This window comes from Lolium perenne, chromosome 7 (genome assembly GCF_019359855.2).
Source record: "Lolium perenne isolate Kyuss_39 chromosome 7, Kyuss_2.0, whole genome shotgun sequence".
Classification (NCBI taxonomy): Eukaryota; Viridiplantae; Streptophyta; class Magnoliopsida; order Poales; family Poaceae; genus Lolium; species Lolium perenne.
Window position 1 is genome coordinate 324,850,420 of NC_067250.2, and position 5,687 is coordinate 324,856,106.

At 47.1% G+C, this 5,687-nt stretch overlaps 1 long non-coding RNA gene across 1 annotated transcript; it reads left to right on the forward strand.

Moving 5' to 3' along the window:
* The first annotated feature begins 3,572 nt into the window (after positions 1-3,572).
* LOC139833037 (uncharacterized) lies at positions 3,573-4,200 on the forward strand. The gene is made up of 3 exons (XR_011748044.1): positions 3,573-3,729; positions 3,832-3,942; positions 4,053-4,200. It is a non-coding gene; the product is annotated as an uncharacterized lncRNA (long non-coding RNA).
* Positions 4,201-5,687: the final 1,487 nt, after the last annotated feature.

Below are 5,687 nucleotides of genomic sequence, written 5' to 3' on the forward strand. Positions count from 1 at the left end.
CATCAAATTGCACTTCGCGTCAGTTGCACATCCTCAAACCAATGGTCAAGTCGAGAAAGCCAATGGCATCATCTGCAATGGCATCAAGAAACGCCTATTAGGACCACTGGAAAAAGCTCGACATACTTGGCCAGAAGAACAACAAAGTGTGATATAGAGCAGCCGAACAACACCAAATACAGCGACACAGGAGACCCCGTTTTTCCTTGTCCATGGAGCAGAAGCAGTACTGCCAATAGAAATAGAGCACGACTCCCCCAGAGTCACAGAGTATAATGAAGAAGCTTCCAGGAAAGCATTGGAAGACGACGTCGACGCACTCGACGAGGCCCGAGACGAAGTATTATCAAGGGTAACCAAATATCAGCAGGACCTGAAAAATTACCACAGTCGACGTTTGAGACCAAGATCTTTTCAAGTCGGAGACTTAGTTTTGCGACTCAATCAAGAGCGCACTGAAAAACTCGAGTCGCCATGGCTTGGCCCCTACGTCATAACGGAAGTAATTGAAGGAGGAGCGTACATGATAAAAGACAAGAAGACAGGGGTTCCCGAGAAAAACCCCTGGAACGTCGCACATCTTTTCGGCATCATAAACGGCGACATTCTTTATGTGCCGCCCCAAGAAGATGAAGAAGACGATATCTCTTCTTATCTGAACCTTGGCGGTGAAGATGAAGGTCGTCAGCGAGGTGATGACGAAGGAACGGGCACTGTTGATGGAGGTGAACCGTCGACAAACACCTCCGGCGATGTTGATAAGCAATTAGCAATCACCACCTCCGCGCGAGGTATATATATACATTGAGCCTCAGCTGGTGATACAAATTTACCGATTTCAATAAATATGTGTATTAACTCGACTCTCTTTCTTATTTTAGCCCTCGGCCAGCGGATCGTCGAAAAAATCGGTGAAGACAAAGCGTGGCAAAACCAAGACGCTGAAACAAGGAGTAATATATACCATTGATGTTATCAGTCCAAAAGGCAAGCCGCTGGAGCCCGAAGAGGCGTACACCAAGTTCATCAACCAATGCGGAGTCGTTGTTAGAGACAGCGTCCCGATCACCGTCCAGGAATGGCATGAGCCAGTGAAGGCACGTGTTGGTTCCAGTTTCACAAGAAGAGAAAGAAAAAGGAATGCTGGAGAACGCTTATGGAGCATTTCGTTCTACCTCCGGAATACCGCAAAAAAGATGAATTCGGTAACGACGATCCGGAGGGACGTAAGAGGAGGAGGCTGGTCAAAGAGTTCGCTCTTCAGAAGATGGCCACAGCATTCCGGACATACAAGAAAAATTTAGCGGCTCAATATGTCCAGAAGGGGAAGACTCCGGATTTCACCGGACAGTATGAGAAGCTGAAAGATGATTGGCCCGAATTTGTGAGGCAAAAGAAATCAGAGGAATTCAAGGCCATATCGGATAAAAATAAGGCAAATGCGGCTAAGAAGCAGTACAATCATATTATGGGGCCAGGAGGATACCGCCTTTCGGAGCCTAAGTGGCAGAAGATGGAGGATGACCTGAGGGCGCGAGGAATCCCTCTAGGTACCGAGGGATGGGACCCTAGGGCCAAAAGCTGGTGGTACGGGCATGGGGGAACGCTAGACCCGGTGACAGGGGAGTGTACCCACCGAGACACAAAGTTTAAACCCACCCAAGCCCTTATTGACGCAATGAGGGATGCTCAAGAGGGGAAGATCAAGTTCAACAGAGAGAATGACCAGCTGACAAAAGCCCTCGGGAATCCTGAACACGGAGGACGTGTACGAGGCAAAGGCGTCATTCCGTGGGAAGAAGGGTTTACCCAGGAAAATGACCCCTACAGTTACAGAAGCCGTAAGAGAAAGGCGGATCGGCAAAAAGATGAGCTGGCGCGGTTGGCATCGGAATTCAATGAGATGAAGAAAACCGTGGATGTACTAGTACAAGAAAGAGAGGCAGCTCGGACGCATGAAGATCATCCACCGGATGTCGGAAGCCAGCAGCGGAGAAGCAGTGTGGCTTCCACGGAGGCCCCACCGGCTGGTGCACATGCACCGACGATCAAAATTACTGCACCGGAGCCTCCGGCGATCGATATTACTGCACCGGAGCCTCCTCGCTACCCCGTGGACGATGTAAAGGAGATGAAAGAATGTCATCTGCATTATCCAATGGGGAACATGTCCATGAAGGTAGCCATCGGCAGTGCTTTACCATGTTTACCTGGAGCACTCCACCACAACAACCCCATTCAAGATGGCTATGCTCGTGTCACGGTGGAGGACATAGTCCAAGGGTTTGAGGACCTGGAGATTGACATTGCTACACCTGAAGGGGCGAGAAGACTTGGAGATGTCAAGCGCCAGTTCATTCTATGGCAAAAGAAGTTTATCAAGTTTCCAGGCGAGGCGCCAAGGCCAACAAGTCCACCCCCCTACGGTGGTGGTGGCGGTGGCGGTGGTGGTGGTGGTGGTGCTTCACCTACACCTCCTTCACGTCAGCCGACGCCGCCCCCCAATTCACCTCCGGCGGGTAAGCAGTCGCCGCCCCCCAGTCCGCCTCGGGCGGGTAAGCAGACGCCGCCCCCCAATCCACCTCCGTCGAAGAAGCAGAAGCAGTCCTGGACTATTAACCCGGACCCTTATGTACCTAAGACCACAAAGGTACCGGAGCCATCACTGAAGCCTCTCCCCACAAGGCCTTGGGAACGTAGTGCCGAGGAAGTCGACGCGGCCGCGACTGCTGATTATGAGAAATGGAAGGCGGACTGCAAGAAGAAAAGAGAGCCCGAGCCCAAGCCAGTATTTTCTAATGAGCAAAAGAAGTGGGCTAAGTCATTTTTGAGCACACCGTCCCAAGCCGCGAAGAATCTGCCTGAGGACTATGCACGTGAACTTCGTAGGCAAGCACTCATGTTGAAGGAGAAGAAAGAGTTGGCGGAGAAGCAGGAGAAGAAAGGCTTGGAGGAGGCCGAGAAAAAATTAGAAAGTAAAATAAGCGGGAAACGAGTTGCCCAGCTCGGGGAACAAAGTAAACAATCGATCCCCCCGCTCATAGTGAAAGCCGCAGGTCCGGATGCTGAACTAATGGACCCCACAATCATAGCAGCTGCGGCAGCACAGGGATTGACTGTAACGGGTGCCAGAGAACAAGCGGCCCAGATGGGTATGACTCTTCGTGCAGTGTTAGGCCTTGAGGAGGCGCCAGTGAGTGAGGTAGTAATTACATATGTGCCGAATGGGCCTCTCGTCGAGCCTGCGCAGGAAGAGGATCTACCTCCACAAATGAAAAATCTGCTAATTTGGTACAAGGGTTACATAAAAAATAAAAACGCCAAAGAATATATTTATGCGGAAGTTAGACATGAGCATCACTTCAAACATTACTATGTAACAGTTCATCGGAGTGAATTGTTCCAGCTGTTCAATCTGCGCGAGCTCGACAAATCTATCATCAGTTGCTACATTCTGTAAGTGATTTATTTCTACCTCATCTCGTTCATTGCCTGCACTATATATATATATATATATATTGTCCTAACTATCTTGTTGTGTACGCTATTATGCAGAATGAAGCTTAGGGAATGCAGAATAAGGAACATCCATGATGTTGGGTTCATTGACCCACAAATCGTTAATGGATATGTGTTAAAAAATCACCCCGCCGACGTGGAGGAAGACCTGTGGCGGTTTATTTCAAAGCAGGAACTCAAAAGTGATATTCTATTTCCTTACCATTTTGGGTGAGTGTTTCTGTCTTGAGCACATTCTCTTTTGTTTACTCCATGCATGGTATGTGGCTAATCGATGAGTTATGCATGACTGTGCATGTATCGTGTCCGCAGGTTCCACTGGATTCTGCTAGTAATTCAATTTCACGACTCCACAGTTCTCGTCCACGACTCTCTGAATCTGGATGCAAAGCTTTGGGCCGACATGAGAAAAATGATGCAGAAGTAATTATTTTCATTCATTTGCGCTCTATATCGATCGGCCTATTTCGTTCATTTCCTAATATCAAGTAACTAATAACTCTCTTGTTCATTTAATTTTCTTTGCCTCGTAGGGTTTGGAGACGGTTCGTAGATGAAAAGGTCGGTGAATTCAAAAAAGAGCTACAATTTAAAAGGTCAATGACTGGGACTGGGGATATTCAGCCACCGGGTACCAATCTATGTGGATACTATGTTTGTGAGATGATCCGGAGATACACCTCTGAGCGGGTTCCGTGTGATAACAATGTCAAGAGGAATAACCTCCGGAAGATGCTTAGTCCAGAAGCTCGCTTTCGACCACTTCAAGAGGAACTAGCTGGATGGTTCGTGAGGGAAGTCATCGATCCTAAAGGAGAACACTATGTAGAGGACGTACAACTTCTGATGCAGTAAATTATGTATGGAAACTTGTTCAAAATTGTATATGCTGGTCATCCGATATTGAATATATATTGTATATTCCTCTTGAATTCTCTTTGGTTCTAATTTCAAATTTGTTTGAAATTGTACATTCATATGCATGTATGTAGTACCGTAGAATATGTGAAACTCCTTCAAAATTAAAATAAAACACAAAAGAAATAAAACAATACAAATTAAAAAGAAACCAGGTTTAGCGGGGGGCTAAAACCCTAAACCTGCGGCGGCCTTTAGTCGCGGTTGGGAACCGCGACTAAAGGTCCTCCGCCCCGACCGTCGCCTGGCGCCCACGTGGACGGGCCTTTAGTCGCGGTTCGTAACCAACCGCGACTAAAGGGGGGGGGGGGGGGGCTTTAGTCCCGCATGTTTAATACCGGTTGCACAACCGGTATTAATGGACGTTCCGAACCGTGACTATTGGCCCTTTTTCCACCAGTGTAAACATTTGTTATTGGTTGTATGAAATTAGCATCATTATTTTATTTGCTCAATATTTATAGTCAAAGTTCGTCTTGAAATACACGTGCGCTTTATTCCTTGAGACGGAGGTAGTATACAACTAGTACTTGTAACATCTTCTGTGGAGTATTTAGTTGCACAAAGCACTAAAACCTGACTTTTTTCTTTCTCCGGAGCCACCGGATGGAAACAAGTAATGTTTGAAACGGATTATTTATTTATTCTTTTTCTTGACGTAGCAGAAATATACGTCAACAATGGTAAGAGGAAGAAAAACAAATAGTATAGGAAAATACATCACTCCATGATTTGTACTTCCTCTGCTTCAAATTAAGTGTTGCATCTTTTTATATAAATGAGCAAACCTACGCCAAAGGTGCAATACTTAATTTGGAATGGATGGCTATATTTCTAGACTCTAGCGTGCTAGCAACCTGCAAGCCACCCGTATTGTTTCCAGTCGGCGCATGCGCATGGTGTGACAATATCGTCGTAGTACTTCTTTCCCTTTACCAACTCTTCACCAATAAAGTAAACAATGGCTCGGCCCGAGAGTAGCACGTGCGCATGTGTATAACACATGAGGTATTCCTGCTGACCTGCACTCTTCACACGACTGCACTTCTTAGAGCAAATGGTGATTGGAGGCTCTATCATTCTGGTGGCGATGGCCATGCTGCCGAGGCCAAGATCACCAAGGAGTACAACTGGAATGCCGCATGATCACCTACGATTAGAACCGGAACAGAGCGGGAATGCTGTCAGGCGTCAGCGATCTTCTGGATATGCTCTGCCTATCTTTCAAACCACTGTGATAAATCATAAGC